The 24,269-nt window shown below is 39.2% G+C and overlaps 1 protein-coding gene and 2 non-coding genes across 3 annotated transcripts in view; 1 reads left to right on the top strand and 2 right to left on the bottom strand.

Moving 5' to 3' along the window:
- The window catches only part of LOC120767228 (bone morphogenetic protein receptor type-1B), a 239,536-nt gene that overhangs the window by 40,785 nt on the left and 174,482 nt on the right, over positions 1 to 24,269 (top strand). The window lies entirely within an intron of this gene.
- On the bottom strand, positions 518 to 588 carry Trnag-gcc. Its single transcript has one exon. It is a non-coding gene; the product is annotated as a tRNA-Gly (tRNA).
- Trnag-gcc lies at positions 1,424 to 1,494 on the bottom strand. The gene has a single exon. It is a non-coding gene; the product is annotated as a tRNA-Gly (tRNA).

Genomic DNA, 24,269 nt, shown 5'->3' on the forward strand with positions numbered 1-24,269 from the left:
CTCAACGTTCCATCGAATGCGACATTCGCCAAGTCGCGAGTGCGTCCACCTTTTTTTTTGATGACAGGAGATATTTCGTCTTGTCCTCGTTCATTACCAGATCCATTCGCTTTGTTTCCTTATCCAGTCTGGAAAAAGCAGAATTAACGACGCGGGTGTTGAATCCAATGATATCAAAATCATCGGTGCACGCCAGCAGCTGTACACTCTTATAGATTAAGCTCTGCAGCTCGAATAATTTTCTTCGGCAGTAGATTGAAGAAGTCGCACGATAGGAAATCGCCTTGCCTGAAACCTGATATTGGTATTGTTGTATTAGTTGTGTTACTTCCGAATTACGCAAGTCCGCATTGAGAAGAACGGTCCCTTAAATGCTTAATTTTCTATTCGACCCAAAGTAAAATACTCTTATTATTTGTAGTATCAAAAACCTGAGCTATAGTGTAAGTTAATTTTTGACGACGACTTGCCAATGGTGACGTCAGTTCTTGGGTATAAGTATTAAAAAAAGAAATTCTGCATCGGCCGGGAATCGAACCCGGGCCGCCCGCGTGGCAGGCGAGCATTCTACCACTGAACCACCGATGCTCTTATAAAAAACTTAACGGTAAACTTTCGGGATTTGAAGTAATTTTGTTTTCTAAATGCTTAAGTGGCTGTAATTTCGAAACAGCTGTGGCTTTCAGTCATACAATCAATCTACGTCTTCTTAGTCAAACATCCATATATAGGCCGAACTGGCAGAAGATGACTCCTTGAAGGTAGCAGCAGTACCGCTCCTTAGCTCAACCATCTGCAGAAAAATTAGTACGGCAATACTAGCATAGGACTTACTCACCTTGCACTCGAGATTAGTTAAAGAATGCTTAGTCTACCAACAATGACATTGAGTATGTGTGCAAGGCCACAGTGGGACCGTAGGTATTTGAAAAGCTCATGAGCTGCCAAGGAAGTACACCTCAACCTCGTTATCAATAGAAACAGAACAGGTTAGGGCTCCACTGTCTTCATGTGTTTTAATTCTGATAGCTGGATCTCATGAGAGCTTGGCGAGCGATGGGCAACTACTTATTCATTCGCAGTAGTAAGTTCCTTCTGGTCCAAAGTAAATCGAAAGCTGTATACGCCGACTAGCTCCTCCAGTTGTAGGGGTTATAACGGGACATTATAAGTATCTACGCGATAAGGTTAAAAATTTTACAGTAAACTGGTTTCAGAAAATGAATTTGCCAGAAATTTTTTGTTTTGAGTAACTTTTCACTATTTTCTATATTGTCCGAACCAGCCAAACCGAATAAATTTTTTAAGGTTCCGGTTAACATCCTTGGTGTTTAAAATCTTCATCACTTAATTGACTTTAGACGACACAATGTTGGCAATTGTGACGTCATGCCTCGTCCACGATTATTGAAAAAAGAGTTATTGCATCGGCCGGGAATCGAACCCGGGCCGCCCGCGTGGCAGGCGAGCATTCTACCACTGAACCACCGATGCTTGTTAACGGTACAATTCAAAATAGTTGGCGATTTCACCAGAGATGAATTTGCATATGAATCTGAAAATATTTTTAAAAGAAATGATAAAAAATTACTAGAAAGTTGACCTTAACCAATAGCTTGCGTCAAGCTTATCAATATTAATGATTATAATACTCGTATAAATTGTTTCTTTTGGCATTCTGCTGCACGTTAGTGATGTATTTTATAGTTAGGTCTGATACACTTTGTCATGGCATTGCAGCTATCTTAGCGGCGCCAGGTTTCTTCAATGGAGTCAAAACAGCCCTTCTAACAGGTTGGGGACATTAAAATGAAGGTCGATTTTAAGTTGTCTACCCTGAACATAAGGTGAATATGTCTGTAGTGGCTCCCGGAGAATGGACGATGAATCCGAAGCTTTATCCGTTGGTACTAAACTCTAGGATAAGCCTGTGGCCCTCTCACAGAGACAAAGTTCAAGGCTTAGAACAGTTGCGACAAGTTTTCTGTACTAGGTAGTGGTGATGGTAACAGAAAAAGGATTCCGAACTCCTATATTTTGAATATTAAACTCCCGGAAAAAATGATGAATCTGAAGCTTTATGCGGGATCATCAGTGGTAATAAACTCTAGGATTGGCCTATGGCCCCCTCAAATGGACAAGGTTCAAAGTTTGGGACAGTTTCGACAGAGTAGTTTCCGTTTCCTATGTTTGGAATATTAAGAGGTTAAGAATTAGTGGTCACAGTGTGATTAAAAGAAAGTTGAGATTAAAATGGAGCCAATGGATCTCTAGTAAATGATGAGCACTCAAGGTTATACGCTTCAGCCCTATACTTTACAATTGCCTTTGCCCTTAATCGAATTAAGAAACCGACCACAGTTAAATACAATTCGTTTCTTACTAAAAATTAAAAACTTTTCATTTTAATTTTTTTTTTAATTAAATTTTCACAACAAATCGAATTTATTACGCTTATTTCCTGTCATACTCGTATTTCACTATTTTCCTTTGTGCTCGCCAATTTTGTTTGCTCTTTGTGCGCAATACAATACATTGATTAATTCCGACACCATTTATCACGCTTTTATCCCGTTTCCTAAGAAGAGTACAGTAAGAGTTGAAAGTTAAAGTTAAGCCACAAAATTAAGAATGAACGAACAGTTCGGTGCATCCACGGTCGGCTAGTTGGTTTGCTGGCTCACTAGTTCGGCGGCGACTGATTCATTGGCACGCCAGTAGTGCGCATAATAAAATCCAATCAAGCGATTGGTTGCGCATGCGCGTGAAGCCTGAACGGGAACAAAAGCACCAAAAGAACAACGCCGTTAAGCCAACGAAGCATACAGGCAAGCAAGCAAGCCGTCCTACGTAATCTTGATGGGGCAACAATACGTAGTATAAAATATTGGTTCTTGCTAATACTCACTGGGTAGGACTGGGTACGACGTAGTGAAGTTGAATGAGAGAAATGAGCTTCAATGTCGGCTATTTCGTTATGCGACTGCACTGTTGGAGGTGTAGGAGCAGCTAAAATGCATGCAACCACGTTCCAATAGCCAATTTCGGATATTTTTTTCTACTGCCTGCTTACAATGCTCATGACACTTGAGGAGTGTTTGTTGGCTTTGCTGCATTGTTATGAGGCGGCTACAAATCCAATTTGACACGCAATCACGTAGAACCAATCGTTTTGGAATTAAGTATTGAGTAAGCTTGCTTCTTTTCTAGTACCTGCTTGGAAACATTCAAGCTAGCTATCTTAGTTCATGCGTTTCCAACAACACTTGAATGAAAATTTGATTTGCATTGTTTTATTTTACGCCTGGAAAGTTGAATGATAATCTCCGATTGCGCACGCATAAGCAACTCGAAAGCCATTTGCGGCTATACGAGATCTTTTTGATAAGTCAGAGAGGCGACACTTGAATAGAAGAAAGACATATTCCTTAATAAGATCCTCTCCATTTGGTTCCACTGTTATCCGCGTTTCGCTGATTTCCTTATAACAATTTCCTAAGCTACATAAAAAGTCAGTTCTTTCTGTGAATACAACCTACATTTGTTCAGAATTTCATATCACCGAGCTACTTTTTCGGGATGGCAATCTAAAAATTTTCTCTTATTTCTCAAACTGCGCTCCGGGGTTTTTATAGATATTTTCTAGCGTAGCAACCACTTTAGGATCAAACTGATAAGAAAGAGTGAACATAATGGAATCCACCTCATAGTATCTGTCAAGTTTTTGCTTGATTTCTGGAAGTACTTTTTATCCAAAAGGCTGGAAGTCGGTTTTGCGCCATAAGCCCGTTTCTAAGTAAGTGAATTGAAGCTTACTAATTCGACCGAGTCTAAATTAAAGTCAAGATTAAATATAAATTAAAGATATGGCTATAACTGCCTAAATCCCCTATATAAAATGCCGGTAAATACCTACAAATATATTGTATGAATGAGCCACAATGACTGCTGCAAGGTGGTGACTGGGTTGTACCCATGGCACATCCTCTTTATGACACCGCGTCTGCGGTGGCAACAATAACAAAGTTAAAATTTGCTCTCAAATGGACTTCTAGTGTCGCGGTCGGCTAGGTTGTGTAGGCCATAAGTACGTACGCCTGCGCACATTTGTCTTATGATTAATGGTGTTTGCGTCGTCCACCTTCTTCCATACACATTGCCAGCATACTAGCATAAGTTGCAAAGTTCTGGAAAAAAGGAAATACTGCGCGACTTTGTAATAAAAAAAGGCAGGTTTGCGTTCTGTGTACGACGCGGTTCGCCATAAGAGAGCGTCAGGTTGTAAAACGCACAACAGCTTTGCGTAGTCAAAGTATGGAATTATGGTTCGGCGCATATGATTGCAACGCCACATAATGCCTCACAACTGACGCAATCTTTGCGTGGAAATCTCAAGTGAAGTTAAGCTGACCCGTCGCGTAGCAAGGCTCTTTGTTGCTTAGCTCCTTTTTATATGCCAAGAGGCTTATGTTTGTATATGTTTTCGTATTTTATTTCTTTATGTACTATTTTTAATTTTCTGCCTCATACAGTAAGGAAATAAATACTTACCTCCCTTCTCTACGGTTTCCCTCCTTACTTCCTTCAAACATCTCGTTCTAAACTCCCTGTTTTTTTGCTGTCTGCTATTTCGTTTGTTCTATGGTGGTAAATAATTTATTTGATCACACTTTGAAGGTGAAACCGTTGCGCATTTCTAGACATTTTCTTAATTCCTTCTGTGTCTGATCGTTCCGCTTTAGTAAGCTGGGCTTCTTTCATACCATTATGGTTTGGTTGCGTGATTTGTGTGGTTTTTATTGAAGATTTATGCTCCTAAATTGGTTGTTATTTAGTAAATGTTATAAAGCACCTTGATTGCGAAATTCTGTGAAAATTTATATAACGGATTTATTATTTAGATTTTTTGTGGTCTACAGGTTTTTACTATTTTAATGTTATTGGACCTGCAAAACATAATTGCACATAACTTAAGATAGGAACAGTCGAACATCAGCGCCGAATGTGTAGGCGTCGATTTTCCAATAGCCGAAGTTAATACTAAGTACTGGTGATATAATTCCTTGGATGCGTTAAGGGAGTTAAAGGATTCCATTACCCCAACATTTACATCAAGCCAAACGAACGTGCTTAATTTATTTCTTTTTCATATCTTCTTCCTTATTACTTAGATACCGCTTACGCGGTTATAGCCGAGTTTACAGAGTGCCAGGCGTTCTTCCTTTTCCTGTTTGACGCCAATTGTAGATTCTAAGTGAAGTCAGGTGCTTCTCCATCTGGCTCTCTCAGAGGTAAAGTGTTTTCATCCATTCGGCGGAGCCGCTGTCTTTTGATTCGCTGAACTATGTCAATGTCGTCGTATATCTCGTACAGCTCATCGTTCCATCGTCTGCGGTATCCGCCTTTACCCTTGCGCAAAGAACCATAAATCTGCCGCAGAACCTTTCTCTCGAAAACTCGTAACGCCGGCTCATGAGATGTTGTTATCGAACATGCCTCTGCACAATATAGCAGGACGGGGATGATGAGTGATTTGTAAAATTTGGACTTTGTTCGTCGAGAGAGGTTTTTACTTCTCAATTGCCTACTCAAACCGAAGTAGCACCTGTTCGCAAGAGTTATTCTGCGTTGTATTTCGAGGCTGACGTTGTTGTTAGAACCTTATATGTGATGTTGAGGACGTTTATCCCCCGGTAATTCAGCTCTTCGCCGTCGTATTTGAATAGCATTCCATTCGCCCCCGCCGCTTTCTTGTTCTTCAGACGCGTAATTGCTATTCGAACTTCTTCATGGTCCAGCAATGGAACGTCTGTTCCAACGTCATCGATATCGATTGGGGAATGGGGTTCACCATATCCTAGTGTTATGCTTTTACTGTCTTTCAGCAGGCTGGAGAAGTGTTCTCTCCATAATTTCAGTAAGCTCTGTGCATCGGTCACTAGATCACAACTTGGGGGTTTACAAGAGTATTATTTTCCATATAGCTGTTGGTATTCGATCTCTTCACCTTGTTTGAGTTAGATCCTAACTAGAATCAATAAATTTTTATAGGATCTTAAACTCTAAAATCGTCGGAAGTAGAAATGGTCCACTCGACACGTTTCAGTTGGTATTTTTATCAAGCACATTGCCTACAGACCCCAGTCAGAAGACTAGAAGTTGTTTTTGCAATTATTAGTTCGAGAAGTGGTCACAAAGAAGATACTTACCAACAAAAACCAAACAAATGTCAATGTCATCTTCTTCTCCAGATTTGATTCCTTGTGACTTTTCCTAAACTCGTCTTCAGATCCGTATGTATGTATGTGCGGGAGCGCAACATTAGTCGATTATAGGCACAAAGAAGAAATTGGCTGAATAATTTCAAGGTAATCGCTCCATGTAATGATATGGGCTTAGAAACGATGTAAAGTTGATCGAAGTTGTAAACCTTGTATTCATGAGTTTTGAAAGAACATACTTTGAACTAACACTTAACTCTTTTAGTAACCCTATTTTCAAAATTTGCGTCGTGCTGAGCAATTGCAGGATATTTTTGGTTACGGTTGCAATACAGCTTCTACTCCTTTTTGAATTTTCTTCCTTTTTTACCCAAAACAGAACGCAAAACCGCATACATCCTTACATACTATAATAGCCTGCAGCTGCAGCGATCTCCACTGATTGCTTTGCTGGTACGGCTGGCCGGTCTTTTCTGCCTTAGCATTCAGCAGCACGAACCAATCGCGCCAAGCGGCATTTAGCATTTGCTATGCGACGACTTCTGGCATCAGCCACGGCATCAGCGCGTCAGCATCATAGTCTTCCAAGAGTCAACCAGACGAGAGCCAATCTACTAAAGCAGGCAGGCAGCCAGGCAAGCACGCAGTCAGCGGTAAGACCTTCCATGAGCCTGCACTACTGCCGCCTGCCAGCCCATTGTAAAGCTGACAGCATTGGCGACGCAAAGTCGCGTCTTTAGCGCGTCTGCAGCGCGACTCGCGATTCGCAATTCGAGTTTCGCGCATTGCTTTTACCTTTTTCTCGTTCATTATTTTGTTTGTGGCATTGCCGTGAGGCTGCGTAGACTTGTTGCTTTTATTTAGCATTTATTCTTGTTTTTGTTTTTGTTTTTGCTTGATGTTTATGAACGAGATTTGAAAAGATTTTAAGATTCATTCTGCGATTTCTCCGCCGACGGGGAACGCAGAGAGGCACCGTTGTGGGAATACAACAGTGTGAAGGTTGTTGCAAAATACCCTCAACACACATTCGTACATACGTACATTCTTCCATGCATACCTGTTGCGAAGATATGCGAAAGTACGCGCGTAAGGCTTGCTGTTGCTGCTGGTGTTGGTGTTAGCCGCTATTGTTGCTGCGGCAGCAATGCGCGGTACCTTTAGTGCAAAATCGTGTATGACTTTGCATATGCGAATGCGCAAAGTGCATATTTGGTCGGATCCAGCCAACGCCTGTGGAGCATAGTGCGCGTAATCCTCGAAATCGCTACCGTCTCAGCAGCGTGGCAGAGCATAAATTTTTGACCGGTAGGCGTTTAGACAGACAGTGTGAAATGTGCAACATGTTGCACTGACGCGTCTACAAATGCAACAACAACAGGGCTAACATTCCTGCTAGAAGGCGAATGCAGCGAATGAAAAACATGAAAAACCAATTTTACACAAAAAATGGAAAATTTTTAAATTTCTGGTCTGAAGCCTTCAAAACAATAACTGCCAGCTGCAAAGCCAAATGAATTCGTTTAGCGTTTCACGTCTGAGTATAAAGAGATCGCTTAAAGTCATAATATCGGCCGTCTTCGATTCCCCACTTCTTTGCGTGCGCGGCTCTCTCGTCAAAAAAATTGCAGCTAAAATCTAAGATTTAGCTGATCTTGAAGCCGTTCGCTGCGTGGAAATATATTATTCATGTTCCGTTTTGCGCTGCAATTTTTCCAAGCTTTTTTAAGGCTTGCAAAGTATACCTCTGTATCGCCGAAACGTTCGACTCAAGTTTGTTAAAGATTTTCGCCCGCTCTACAAGTTCGTTTAAATCCAGCTACTTAAGAAATAAGCCAGGCGATAATCCCTTTCTTTCAACCCTTTTCTCTTTTGCGTTAGCTCTTCACAATTAAAATTTGTTTCTGCAACATGTTGCTCAACATTTTTCCTTAATAATGTAATTCCTTAATAAAACTCAGGTGTCAGCTTTCCTAACTGTCATGCAATATTTTTTCTCAATAACTCTGTAAATATTTGCCGTGTTTAATCGCACATATAGCACTTAATCAATATATCAATAAAGTATAGCTATCATGTTTAACCGTTGTTGTTCGAATTGTTGTTGAGACACAAGTAAATATAGATTTAGGTCTTATTGCTCAATACTTATTGCTTATCGAAGCAAAATATCTTTATTGTAAGCAAACAAATTGACTAAAGGAAATTGCTTTTTATTATTATTATTTTCATTTTATTAATAATAAACACTACAAACAAGAACTGTAATTGAGTTGCGTTTATAAAACACATTCGTTTTAAAGAGTTCTTCGCGCCGTAACTTCGATCATAGATATTTATAATTTCGAAATTAATTTTTTTCCATCCATATCTATAGTCAATTTATTGCCATAAAATTATCATGAACTGAATTAGTGTTAAGTGCATGTTTCATGAGAGATAGTGTTCTTAAGAAACCTTGAAATTAGTTGGAATCGAACCACAATCGTGAATAAATTTTTATTTTTACTTGTATTAGCTTATTTTACTGTATCATAACAATGACTATGATTAGTGCTCTGTTCTCATTCAAAAATGATCAAAAGCGATTTATATTTTGTCTAACCCCTATATACACCAAATGTTAAAATGTCCGTGCCTCCAGTTGACGTTATACCAAAAATATTAGTCTTAAAAGATATGAGAAACTTTGTAAAGGGTGATCCATTTCGAGGTTCCCTACTTTTTTTAAAGAAAAAGCACAGAAACTTCAAATTTAATTTGGAATTTTTATTATCATTCGCAAGAACATTCATTGACATTTATTTTTTGAAGATTATCTCTTTTCAATGTTGGCCGCGGCTAAATGGTCCATCCGTTGAGCCCAATTTTCAATGACTCATTCGAGCATTTCAACTGGTAACTGGCGAATGACACGCGTGTTGTTTTGCTTCAAGGCCGGAATCGAAGCGGTATTGTCCACATAGATTTTAGACTTTACACATCCCCACAGGTGTGATATGACACGATCTTGGCAGCCAATCGGCCGGCCCTAAACGTGAAATTATCTGTTCACCGAAGTGTTATCTCAGTAAATCTATTGAATAATGCGATGTGTGGGAAGTGGCGCGGTCTTGTTGACTCCAATTGTTGCCGAGATCACGAGCTTCAATTTCAGGCATCAAATAGTCGGTTATTATGGCGCGATAACGGTCGCATCATTTTTGAAGAAATATGAACTGATGATTCCATCGCCGCACAAACCACACCATACCGTTGTATTTTCTGGGTGAAATGGCAGCTTGAATCTCTTCAGGTGGCTCATGGTCCCAAATGCCGCAATTTTGCTTGTTTTACATACCCATCTTTGAACAAAATTTTGCCTGAAGATATCAGATAGTCTTGGAACTTTTCAAGAGCCCATAGAGCAAAGCGAAGTTGCTTGGTCACTCCTTAAGTCAGTCCGAGTTGCTGCGAACGGCGCCGAATCGACTCTCCACGGTTTTTATGGACACTATCAGCTACGGCTGTTATATTTTCTTCACAACGTTCTGGACGTGGTCTATTCGGTCGAATATTATCCAATAATGAGTGCTGGGTCTCAAAATGGGTGATGATGATGCGAATAGTACGCTCAGTAGGCTGATTGTGTTGACCATAAGTTGAGAAAGCGAGTGAGAACATTTTTTAAAGAACGTGAAATTTTGTAATAAAGTTGAACGATTTGTAAATGTTGTTCAGGCGTAAGTCTTTCCATGATGAAATGCCAAACAATACGGAACAAAAATATCATAACAGCTTGACACTTCTCACCCGTGATCTGTCAAAAAGTGTCGATTTAGCCATGTCTGTCTCTCCATTCGTTTATACGCTAGTATAACTAGTTCCTTAGTTTTTGAGATAACGTTACACAGTAATGATACACGTTCTTTTCACTTCAAGAAGCTGCTTATTTGGCGGCCCCGTCGATATCAAATATACAAACTGAACGATCGAAATCAAGTGCTTGTATAGGAAACTTTTTCGTTCGAAGAGTTATCTTACGAAATTTGGTGGAGATTATTACTCAAGGGATTGCTACAATCTCCGAAGAGATTGTTCATATCGGATTACTATAGCGTTTAGCAGCTATGCTAACGATGAACGATGGAACTCAGGTGCTTGCTTAGAAAACTTTCTCATTTGACGAGATAACTTCAAGAAACCTGACATGGGCTATTGCTTGAGGCATAATGCAATATCCGAAATAATTGTTCGTATCGGACTAATCTAGCACATACCATAGCTGCCATTACGAACCGAACAATCGGAATCAAGTTTGGGTAGGCTAACGTTTTTGGTTTAATTTGTTTATAATTTTTTTTAAATTTTTTTTTGCCCTTTTTCATGCAATTTTTTTATTTTTTATTTTTCATGCAATTTTTTTAATTTTTTATTTTTAATTTTTTATTTTTTTAGCCTTTTTCATGCAATTTTTTTTATTTTTTATTTACATAACTAATTAAAAGGAAAATGCTGCACTCTACACCCAACGCATTGTTTACTTTGCTCCATTTTTCATTTCCCAATTTTTTTTTCGATTGAATAACCACTTCAACTATCACTCTGCGATCTTTATCGCCTGTCACATTTATGACGTTATCACATCATTTTGTCACACACGAAATGCAGTTGACAAATAAAACAGATGTGTGTACATATGTATATACGAGTACAAACACACCTCGCCTTTTCCAATAAATTGGAGTCAGTCCCAATGCTTTGTTGCAACAATGATATTTTGAAATTTGTGTAGCAATGCGTGCAACACAGTTGACAACGCTTATACATATGTATGTATGCATATATGTACATAACTCGATATACATATACATATGTATTCTTTATATACATTTCCACATATCGCATTCTCTCCTATCCACATGTGTGGCACATTTCCATGCCGCTCCTCCGCTGCCATCTTCCTGCATTATTTGTCCGCACTTTAAAGTCACTTCGGAGTTAATCGTCAAAACATGATTTGTTTTGAGGTTAAGTGGCAATTGATCGATAAAAATTTATGATTACCGCAATAGCTGACAATATGCCATGTTGCAATGCTTATGCCTACATACCAGTTCTATATAATTCTTATACAGTTATATCCGCTGTACTATTTATAACTTTATTATTTAAGTCCATAATGTTGTCACTATATATACTTGTTGTTATGATGATTCGTTTTTTTTTTAAGTGAAAACTATTATCTTAATTTAAATTCAAGTGGTTAGATGAAGCACAGGCAGTCTTAATTACGCCGAAGTCTTTATAAACTCATATTATATAGATAAAAGTTGTATAAACAATGCTTTGAAATATAATTATTGATTTCAAATAATCAATTTCATTACAAAATTTATTTATAATCATCGAAGGAGTCTAGACGATCACAGAAAACAGATTCGTTAGGCAAGCGAACGTATTGAATGAGTGCGGCACCATCAATTTGTGTGTGGTGGTGAACTGAGACTAAAACTTATACAAGTAGAGAAATATTCAATTTCTAGAAAAGCAAATATAGACAAAGTTTTTTTTTCAAATAACAGAAACATTACTTTTTCGAGCATCCCTAATTTGTAGCTCAGGTCGTCATACAGTTCTGGCTTTCTTCTTCGTTAAATTTTATAGAATTGTTTTCCGAATTAAAATATAATTAATGAAATAACCAATTTTTAGGCTTAATTTTTTCGAAAAAAACATGAATTTGGTGTTAAACGTTCGGTCATTTGGCTAACGCGACGGCGTTTTATAAAGAACAACTTGTCGATCCAATTTTACCGTCACACTCAGTCAGATGTTGATTTTCAACTGGACTAGATGCAGTTGGCTTGGCAAAAAATAGTTATCGGAGTGAAAGTGAAGTTAATAAAGTGAACCCAAGGATGAACAGCTTTAAAGCCTGTAGTCCTAAAGATCTGTTTAGTGTCATGAAACCTGGACCGATTTTTTAGGATAGTTACCCACATCAAGAATAGCCATTTTAATTATTTACGAATTGGTTAGTACTGTGACCTATTGGACGTCTATAGGTATGCGCTTCCAAGTGCTTAAGTCTTGACCTCCCAAACGCGGGGTAGTCAAGAAGGAAGTGTTGAGTTGTTTCCATCTCATGGTAGGATTCCCAGCCTTACTGCATGGACGCCAATATTGCAATGGCTCATTAAAAACTCCAAAACTAGGGAGAGGCTAGCCTTACTGAGGGCAAAGAGATAACAAGATCTCTTGCAATTGATCTTGGGCCAAAAGGATTTTGCGATAGCGCATGCACTAATGGTGCGCTAGGGCTGACCAAGCTTCCCCAAGGCCTAGCTATTCAGTATTAGAACACAAGAGGATACAGCAGCACCGATTCGCTCCCATTCTACCGATAGCGGTAGGGTGCCTTTTCTAGTTATATCTTCAGCTTTACAGTTTCCTGCAAATACGCTGTGGCTTGGCACCCATACCATACCTTATCACAAAGACATTTGATGCTATTGATAGCGAGGTTAGGCACTCTTTGACCAGCCCTGAATGCACTGTTAATGAGTTCAAGACTAATATCGCAACTCTGAGCAGTAAATCTGCTGGTACCATAATATTGCAACTTCGGCCTGGAAGACACAGCCATAGTCAGGAAGTCTGAAACTGGAGTTGAGGTTTGACCCATCCGTGAAGAAGCTCATTGCCCTTCTCCTCCAACGGCTTCTTCCCACCTACAACTCTTCGCCGGTATATGGGTAGAAAAGGAGCCGTCAGAGTTCGGTTTAACGACTCCATAATCCAAGTAATCCGACATGAAGTCAAAGTGGGTGAGGATTTCCGAGTGTTCAGACCCGTGTACGAACAGCTGCGGGGCTAAGAACTGATTACTGGGATTTAATCTAATTAGAAAATTCAGATTAACGAAAAAAGAGTTGCCAATCAAATTTACGATGCTCTTGGACGGTTGATTTGGTTGTCAATATTCTTAGTTAGAGCTATCTGTGTATAATCCATGGAATCAATAGTTATGTATTTATTTACCAAAGGAGATAATGCTTTAAACACATAGACGGTTGCACTTCACGACGTAACAACAGCGAAATTTCCCTCTCTGCAAATGGCATCTTCAAGTCAGCTTCATAAACATTTTGATTTTCGTCATCGAATTTTCGTGTGAATTTTCTCCTAAACGATTTGTAGTATTTTTGAAGTGTTTTTCTTACAAAAATTGGATTTGATTAAGACCTCTACATTCCCTAGCTAAGCCCACTGTTCCACAAGTACGAGAGAATTTGGAGTTCAGTGTACAGTTTCCTACTTTTCAATTGAAATCTTCAACATTTACCAGTTTGAGTCTTCGAACATGTCTTCCGCATCTAAAGAAATACAATTTAATCCGAAATTCTATAAATACGTTTATTGTTGCAAGATGTTCGAATTTTCCGTTTTGTAATGTTTGCTTGAGTTCAGCAAAATAAAAAAATACTTATGTAATTCAAAAAGGTTTCGTTACGTAATTAAAACTAAAAAAGAACATGTTAAAATTTAAATTTATTCCAAACATGTATTGTGAAACATTTTAAGCCCATACGTAGGGCAATAAAAATTATGTAATACGTGAAAATACGAATCTACACTTATGTCTACGAACACAATTTACTATAACCAGAAAATTGTGAACAGCTACAACCCTTATTCTTCACGTACGTTTACCTATTTTTTTTTGCCTGGAGAATTTTATTTATTTCTTTTTAATTAAAGAACATGTCCACAGTTCGATGACACACTTGTGCTACCATCGGCCGGCACATGATGACGCTGACGCTGACGACGATCAAAGTGTTGCGTTCCACTGGCAGGTCGGCTGATCGGCCGATCGCACCGCACCTTGCCGCCCGTACATTGATATTTGATTGTCGAGATCGCAACTGATTGTGTCGCTGATAAGAGTGGCAGGCAGAGCGCAGCAGAAGAAACCTTTTTATGTTCTGCGCGAGTATTTGTCTTCTCGCTCAACATTTGAATTATTTAATTTGGTTTTATGCTCGTATTTATGTTTTTTTGCTGTTGCTGCTTTTGTATATTCCTTTGGGTTTGTAGCCAATTGAGAATGCTCGTACATAAAGCAATAATAATTTATTAAACTCCACTTGCCGGCGTACAAGAACGTAAAATGCGTCGAATGACAGTCGAGGAATCCAAATATATATTTTTTTCTTTTTAGATTTCTTTACCTTGAGGTGGTATGCTTGTTGTGGTCTTTGCCGCCAAGTGAAAAGAAACTGAAATTCTTTGCTGTGTCTGCCTACAAACGGGTATAAATATTGTTGTGACACAGGAATTTGTTGATTGTTTTCGGTTGTTTGTTGTGTGCCCTGCGTCGTAGGATTTTTTTTTGTGATTCTTTCGACATTTTAATTAAAACATGTTCGTGTAGATTTGTGACTGTTTAGTCAGAGATACCAATATTTTAAAATTTTTTAATTAAACTTTGCAGAAGTTGGTTTTCGTCCCCGATTATGTTGTTACAAATATGTAGAAGGTCTATCAACTGGTAATTTTAAATCATAGGGTTGTAATTTGACAACTGGTAAAGCGAATGTATTTTCTAGTTAAAAAATAGAAGCCTTAACTTCGAAAGAACGAAGGCAAAACTTATAATATCTCCGCTCGCAAGAACCCTTACTCAAATCCCATCAGATTGAGGATAAGCCGATATTACCCTGTCTTTTTGGATTCTGGTACCGTATTTATAAGCTCGCGCGAGGTTAGCAAGGGTTGGTCAGGACATATGGGGTTGTGAAATTCTTCTGGCCTTGATATATTTGTTTTTAGCAAGGTTCAGCTCGCCGCGGTGATGGGAATTCTTAATGAACACTATCCTATTGCTACTCATGCGGTGAGGCTGAAGATTTTTACGGAACCAAATTGCCAAAAATGCTTTGAGCAAGGTGAAATGGAAACCTTTATACAATTTTACCTACATTGTCCAGCTTTCACTAGACTTTCAACTTTAGTCTGGAATCAGTGGAATTTATACATATTAACTGTATTAACAAAACTGTGGCAAGCTGAAGAAGCTTTGTCGACAATTCAAAAGACATTTGACGGTCTTTTTTAAGCCTACCTAGAGTTCAGAGCGTCTCACCGCCCCGGCGTTTCTAACTGTCGGAGTGGGATCATTCTTGACTTTACGAATACTACTCACAAGTTCACGTGTCAGCCCATTTGCTTTGAAACGTTGCACTCGAAGTGGGTGAATATACTGAGGCTCCTAAAATGTCAGGAATGTGTGATAATAAGAAAGATGATAATTTCGCAAAAATTTTGTAAACAAAAGTCCAATGTCAAACAACTAACTCTGCGTATGTCATTATAAATTCCACAAATATTTGACTGCAGACAGGCCTAACGTACATCGTCTCTCGCTCGTCCTTCTTGCTTGCTTGCCTACCATTTGCATCATCATAAATTGAGTAAATATTATTTGACGTATTGTCTGATGGCTTCTTAAGTAATCTCAGTAGGTATTAGGATCTGGCTGTCTCTTATTTAACATGCTCGTAATTCACTGCAGAGAATTTGTCGGATTGTGGGCATGAATGGCATACGAGATGTCATATTTGTCTGAAGTTCTTGAATAGATGTGGAGACTTTGGAATGTGTATCCACATATTCTGCGAAAGTAAAAGTAGGGGTAGAGGTTCAAGAAACGTATTGAAATGAGTATCAGAGCTCAGAACCCTCACATGTGTCTCAATACTTCAGCTTCCGAACCCCTATTAATCATTCTTCAACACAGAATTTCGATTTTAGTTCCGTTTATTTTTAAATCTCATTCTATGGCTTATGATTGCATTAGTACCCTCACAGTTTACCTTGTAAATTAGAGCGCTGACTGCCTAAGGTATACAACTCGAGGTTGATTACTTATTTTTTATTATTATTAAAATCTCGTCATAAAAAGAAATAATATCCTCACAGGTTCTCGTCAGGTTCTGATGTCTTCGTACATGTTTTAATTTAAAAATCAATACAAGGGTAGTCAGAGTATAAGGAAACAAACGCATCCCTGAGTGTTAGAGTTCGATTCTCCCAGAGCTCCTGAATAAAATGAAAGTCGTCTTATCGGATTTGTGAAAATACTATAGTTCCAAGTATTTATTGTGATTAACATTCCACAGGTACTTTTTATATGATAAGTCACGACATATTGCCGCTCAATATTTGCGTTGAAAGATTCCTACTAAACTTTAGTAGCCTCCCCGCAGTTTATCACAACTTTCAATATTTGCCGACGGCTCCGTAAAGTTCAAACCTCACTTCAGAAACTCATATAATCCGCTATCATATTCTTAAATATATTTTGATATCTCTTTGAAAGAACGAAATTTCCATTAGATCGTAGTTGAACTAGTTTGAACAGTCCTTTGTGAACCAGATAATTCCTATACTCCTAAGTTAAGTCTCGCCTTGAAGCTGTCACAAATCTGGTTTGACATTCCTGGATGTCTAAAAGGGTTAGATATAGTACAAAATATTTTAGTAAGGGTTGAGATGTTTTTACCTCGTCTTCTTTTAAGCAATTTCTACAACTGGTATACGCTAAACCCAATCGAACAGTGACCAGTTGGAACTACTCCAACTAGGGAAAGGCGAGTCTTGCTGAGAGTGAAGTGTTCATTGGAGCTCTAACGTATTAGCTCAGTCATGAGGTGGAAATATCTTATTTTAGGAAGGGTTGAGATGAGTTTACCTCATCTTCTTCTAAGCAATTTCAATAGAAGTATCCGCTAACCCCGATCTTACAATGAGGGAAAGACGAGCCTTGCTGAGCGTAAAGCATTCATTGGAGCTCTAACGTATTAGCTCAGTCATCAGGTGGAAAAGTATTAGATCTTTATTTGTACTTGCTCAGCTATAAGAGAGCGTTGTTTAGCATTTTCTGGGCTCAACCGATGTGACGTTTACAACAATATGGTACATAGATATGCCATTTTAGCATCCAACAAGAAGAATTGTAAAAATTTCCGGAAAAATATTGAACTTGCACGTTAATCTTTTCACGCTAACTGTACTTTTTTTACAAACATATGAATATATTCAACGAATAAATTATAAATGTAAATTCCCAGTCTGCCCTTCACAACTTCGTGTATCTAAACTGTCATTTCTCAGAAGTAACGCAAATTTTAAGTGACTTATTATTTGTATGGGATGTATAGTAGTTATATAGTATATGTACTCGTATACCTTCATATGTATGTAGGAGCTGCAGTAAGTTTTTATGAAAAATACGTGATTTCTGGTGATCGTGTCGCCTACGTTACCGATACCCATACTCACTCATCCACTCAAGTACATCACACGCTTTGTACGGTGCAGACAGTAGCAGTCATAAGAAAAGCGAACTGGTTTCCGTCTCTATCATCTACCCAGTAATCTGTCAAAATATTCATAATAAATCAAATGTCACGTAAACATTTTTATTATTATTATTAAAAGTGCCTATAAGCGGAGCTTCCAGTGAAAGAGTAGAAGCGTAAAGGTTAGCGACCGGTGTGGTTTTGCATTCTGCATTTTTAAGCAGTTTCCATTAAAAATAAGGCATGACAGAGCGAAAGGTTTCGTGTGACAACCATCAGCGCTGCTTCCTCTGCAAACGCGGCCACAATTCGCTCTGCGTGTGTGTGTGTGTGATATCTGGCATCCTTATCATGTTAACGACCGCGGGTTATGGAGTTACGCGTTAAGGACAGTAGCTGCCACAGCAGCACCTTTGTTTTTCATAACGTTAGTGAGTGTCTACCTTCGTACAATATATATACTATATACATATATACGTATGAATGTAGATATTGTGTATGCCTATGTGAGGCAGGTAAGACTTACCCTTAACTGGTCTTATTTGAATAGTTTACGAATCTTAAGATACTATGTTGGCTGTCTCAATATGCACGGAGGTCGATTTGATTTTGGTCGTCGAAGAGCGGGTTTGCTCACAGAACTGAGTCTCGATGTAACATTTGTTGAAAAATTCAAGAAATTTCAAGCTTTATGAACTGCTTTTTGAAAAAGAAAGAAACAAGTGAGGAGAAGAGTTCGAAAATAATAGTCGAATATTATAGATCGGAGATACTATGTTAAAGTTTCGGGAGGATCTCTAAAAAATTGGCGCCAATGCGAGATACCACATGTAGCCGGGTTCTTCTCCACCTGATCTCTCCAACGTAGTTGAGGTCTTCCTCTTCCCCTGCTTCCCAGTGCGGGTACTACGTTGAATACTTTTAGAGCTCGAGCGTTTTATTCTATTCGGACGGCATGACCTAGCCAGCGTAGTCGACGTCCCTTAATTATGGAGTTTGGCTTTTGTTCGCCGAGAGCGGACTTGACTTCTCAATTGCCCTCTCAGTCCGAAGTAGCAACTGTTGTCAAGAGTTATTCCGCGTTGCATTTCGAGGCTGGCATTGTTGTTGATTTTAATGTTGGTCCCAAGATAGACGAAATTATCTACGACTTCGAAGTTATGACTGTCAACAGTGACGTGGGAGCCAAACCGCGAATGTGACGAATGTTTGTTTGATGTCAGGAGATATTTGAAGCTCTAATTATTTTCCCCAGCAGTAGATTGAAGAAGACGCACAATAGGGAGTCATCTCGTCTGAAACCGACGCAGGACTCGGAGTGGTGATTCCCGATCCTGACCGAGCTTTTGGACAATGATGTGGTGTGTGTCGATCCTCTCTTCCTCTGTCTTTTTCAAAATTTGGCGCGTGGTGAATATCTGTTCAGTTGTTGATTTTCCGGGCCCGAAGCCATACATAGTATGCTCGATAGAACCTTATATCGGATGTTGAGGAGGCCTATCCCATGGTAATTGGCGCAGCTTGTAGGGGTCTTCCTTTTTGTGGATAGGTCATGGCACACTTAAATTCCAATCGTCGGGCATGCTTTTGTCCGACCATATAATACAAAGAAGCTTATGCATGCTCCTTATCTGTTCTTCGCCGCCGTATTTGAATAGCTCGGCCGGCAACCCATCGGCCCCCGCCGCTGTGTTGTTCTTTAGACTGGTAATTGCTAATCGAACTTCTTCATGGTCGGGCAATGGAACGTCTGCTCCATCGTCAACGATTGGGGAATCGGGTTCGCATTCTCCTGGCGTTATGTTTTCACAGTCTTTCAGCAGGCTGGAGAAGTTTTCCCTCCATAATTTTAGTATTTAGGTCTTGATATTCAAAAATTTCAACTTTCCTTAGTCTCAGCGGCAAACCTTTAAAGGACAGACAAAACAAATGCTATTTTCCCGGCAGTCTATGCGTCTATACATGGATTTTATCTGGAAGAACCTGTTATACACTTTTGCATGCGTTTGAACCAACTGTCGAAGCACTTTTGCCGCTCTGATTGAGGTGTCTTCAAAACATGAGTTCTAAAGACATCAACCGCCTCTGGAGGTGTCCAAAAAGGTTGAACTCTTAGTTTATCTTTTATGTATGAGAATTAAAAAAGGCATTCGGTGCCAATTCAGGACTATACGGTGGATGTTTCAGTCGTTGTGGGAGAGCTCGCATTGTTGTCGTGAAGAGTGATCCGTCCTCAGCGGTTTGAGATCTTGCAAGAAAACTCGCCAACAAATGGAATTTGATGTCCTGCGTTGTTATAGCAGTATTGATGCGACATGTCCAGCTTTTTTCAATAAAACAGGCAACCATTTGCTCGGAAATTATTGGTGTGCCAACAACTTTTTTGGATTTGGCTCATCTGGAGACACCCATACAGTGGACTGATGTTTGTTTTCGGATACATACGCGTAAATCCACGATTAATCACCAGTACTGATGTCATGTCCTACATATAGAATACAGAAGCCTCGAGTCGTTAAACTTTGGGAAGTGGTGAATCGAACAAGCAACTGGTATTAATCAATTAGACTTCCATAACTAAGTATAGATATCGTAGCAACGCTTTAACCAGTACAAAGAGTTGCCCTTACACTCTTTTTTATTAAATTCATTATGTTCTTTTCACGTATAAATTTTGTGACAAGAGATCAGATCAAAGCTAAAATTAGCGAACAGCAAAATGGCGAATCGAAAATTTCCATAGATTGCCAACGTGCGATAATGGATGACAGTGTCAGAAAAGTTCTCTACACTCTAAGAACTTGACCTTCATCATAATTAGCTAAGAAAAATATACACGCCCCTCATTATATACAAATCTCTATAAGAATGCTGGTATATAAATTAAAATTTATATCCATGTATGTTACATGCATCTGAATGTCTAAAAAATAAATATTTGAAGCAAACAACATCATTAACAAGCGCAGCAGAAGCTTCAGCAGTAAGCGCTACAGCTTGAAGTGTAATAATAATATATGGCTCTCATTATCAAGATTGCTAGTAAGGCAAAAGATAAGATCGCTCGATTAAAAACACCTCGTCAAAAGCTGCATAGTATTCGTGTTTGAAGCGTTGCAAGTGAGTGGCTGCTGCTGCGATTATGACGGCAGTAAAAATGCATACATACATATATCTATATAAATATATATCAGATGCTATACCTCAACTCTGCTTATAGAAGACACCAGCACTTAATAATAATGATAATCGTAATTATGTTGACGCCCCGAGGTGATGATTATAAAAATGCGCGTGCCCAGTGGTAGTCGCTCCAACAGCAACACCAGTTTTGTGGTCGAAAACATCTTCTATATATAAGTATATGTACATGTTTATATGTAAAGATAATACATCCACTTGTTACTCGCTTGTTGGCAATCGACCGTTTAATACGAGTACTTAACCTCAAATTATAAGTTTGTCATGTTGCCTGCTGCTTCTGCTTTAAAAATTATATTAATCTCGTTGTATAATATGAACTGTGAATATATCCATTCTTATGACTTGTTGATTAGAGAGTAGTGAGGTTTGCTTGATGTGTGAGAAGCAGGAAGCTCATGACCCACAAATTGGTCAGTAATTTAGACGGCAGTTAGATGCTAACAATGTAGATTTGTAGAAGGCAGAGAAATTTCTAAGGACTATTTTCTGAGCATAGCTTGAAAAAAATAAAAGGAAATGTTAACTTGGGTTGCACCTAAGCAATGCTACCCTTCACAGATCAAAAGTTTTACCTACAATATAGTACTTGATTTTGATCGATCGATTTGTATGACAGCTATATGGTATAGTGGTCCGATCTGAACAATTTGTTAGGAGATTGTACTGTTGTCTTAGGCAATAATCCATGTCAAATTTGGTGAAGATATCTCGTCAAATGAAAAATGTTTCTATACAAGGACTATATTTTAATCGATCGGTTTGTATGACAGCTATATGCTATAGTGGTCCGATCTGAACAATTTGTTAGGAGATTGTACTGTTGGTATAGACAATAATTCATGTCAAATTTGGTTAAGATATCTCGTCAAATGAAAAATGTTTCTATACCAGGACTATATTTTGATCGATCGGTTTGTATGACAGCTATATGCTATAGTGGTCCGATATCGGCGGTACCGACGAATGAGCAAATTCTTGGAGAGAAAAGGATGAGTGCAAATTTTTAGATCGTTATCTCAAAAGCTAATTGCCCTATATACAGACAGAGAGACAAACAGGCAGATGGACCTGGCTAAATCGACCCAGCTCGTCATTTACATAGATCACTTATACTCGTATATATATATTTTATAGGAACTCCGTCGTTACTTTCGGTTGTAACAAACTCAGTTTACCATTTTATTTCCATATATGAGTTGAATATCAAAGGCCAAGGCCATCATTTTCAAGATTGACAAGCGTCTGCTAAATGACTGTTCACACCCTTGATCTCCTCCTCTCATTTCGGATATTCATTTTTTTGGACTTTTTTTTTATAAATATATGAACATTTTTTATATTTTCCATATTAAAGTCATGCCATGCCATTGGTTTTAAAGTATTAAAATACGAATACCTTGATGCCTACAGTCAAAAGCTTACCTCGAACCCTGATAATCTGCATTCAATATAAAATATTGCCCCCACGTCATAATCTTAAATACATGTCCAGTTGAACACTTTCATTTAAATTTGCGGTATTTTCGCGCTCCATACTGCTCCCTTCACCTTCGCTTGCTGTGCGTAGCTAGGCAGTTGAGGCCGCATCTACTCGGTTTGTCGGCAGGTTTTATCAATGCAGTCAGCAACCTTAAGCCTAATCGATAATTTATTGCGATCGATGTTTATTGTCGTCCTGCATTGCGTAGTTAACGAGTCCGACCACAATGGTGTAGTCAACAACAACAACAACAAAGAAAATAGTGAATACGAACCGTTGAACAAAGCGCTATTGGACGTTGGACGCTGAAAGTCGGCAGTAAAGCGGCGGCGCATAACTTAGCCGCCATATACACCAGTCTGCTGGCATGCATACTTTCATACATATTATGCAAGTACATTGACTAAGTCCGTCTGCACCGCAGCTAGTTAAGCGCAGTCTAGTCGCTGTTGCAGCCTTCTTGCAAAACCGACGCTGATTCAGCTCGAGTTCAGTCTGCGCCGCAGCTAGTTAAGCGCAGTCTAGTCACTGGTGCAGCCTTCCTGCAAAATTGACGCTGGCTCAGCTCGAGTTCAGCGAGGGTTTTTTGATCTTTAGCGTTTTTAACGCGCCTATTTCCGTTTTGTTGCGCCACAACTTGCAGCACTGACTCCACATTTTGTATTTGTAATTTTCCTTATTGTATATGTGTAGGCATGCGGACATACCTACACGTCGTAGCGCGCGAGATGATCTAAACCTGAATTTCCATTTCTAGGTAACGTACCAGTTGTTAGTGTCGGTTTCGTAGCATTCGTAGAAATATTACATTTTCGTTTATCGCGTATGGCTCATCATCGTTGTGCAGCGCTCACTGCTGCCGTGTGCTTATGGTTGGTGGGGCTCTGCGAGCATTTGTGCCGCTGGTACTGTTGCATTTGACAAGCGAAAAAAGCTAATTCGCATTTAAGTTGCAAACTTATGCGCTGAGCGCGCGCGCACACAGCAAGTAAATGCTGCTACAATTCGATATGATCTCGGCGAGCTGTCGTTCATGACTGCTGGTTGTTACCTTTTGTGCTGTTTCGGCCACGTTTTGGCGCTTTCGGTGCGGTCCCATTTCGTCCCATTTTGGTGCCACAAATGGGTGTACATATGTATATATATATGGAGCTGCAGTTAAGCAGCTGGATGGTAAGATGTGTGGAAAAACGAGCCACTAAGTGGTGGTACCTTCTACAAGTATTTAGCTCGTTGCCCTTTTAGGTTTGGTTGTAACTACTGCAGCTGCAGTAATGGCTGTGTGGAATCGTTAGTTATTGAGGTTGTACAGTGGGTTCATCATCGAAAAGTTAGCTTTTTGTTGACAAAACGTCTCATTTTTGGAGTAAGTTTTCTTCTTGCCGAGGTGGCACTCCGGCATCGGTTATAAATCTGGTTACTGTTCGTCCCAGTTACCTTAACCCGATCCTCACGGTATTTCCATCTCATTATATTTGATATTTTTTTGACCTCTGAGAGATAAGCTCATGTCATTCACGTGATAGGCTTCTAAACTCAGTGGAAATTTTCGAATTTAAAAACATAGTGTAGCTAAATACATATGTACCTCTTAGCGTGGGGTTTTCAAAGTGAAGATGATCTGCCTATTCCTTTGCTTCTTATTCTTCTTTATTAGTGTAGAAACCGCTTACGCGGTTATAGCGGAGTTTACAACAGCGGGCCAGTCGTTCTTCATTTTCGCTGTTTGGCGCCAATTGGAGATTCCAAGTGTACCTAGCTCCTTCTCCACCTGGTCTTTCCAACGGAGTGCAGGTCTTCCTTTTCTTCTGCTTCCCCCAGCGCGTACTGCGTCGAATACTCTCAGAGCTGAAGTGATCTCGCCAGAGTAGCCACTGCCTCTTAATTCGATTTTTTTCCTTTGCTACAAACGGGTTATATCGCGGTATAGACGATATTAGAAACTCATGTGGTATAGTCTGAAAGTGTAAACTTTTTAGAGGTTCCGCTATACCAAATCTGGTATTCCACTGAAGC

Source organism: Bactrocera tryoni, chromosome 2 (assembly GCF_016617805.1).
Source record: "Bactrocera tryoni isolate S06 chromosome 2, CSIRO_BtryS06_freeze2, whole genome shotgun sequence".
Classification (NCBI taxonomy): Eukaryota; Metazoa; Arthropoda; class Insecta; order Diptera; family Tephritidae; genus Bactrocera; species Bactrocera tryoni.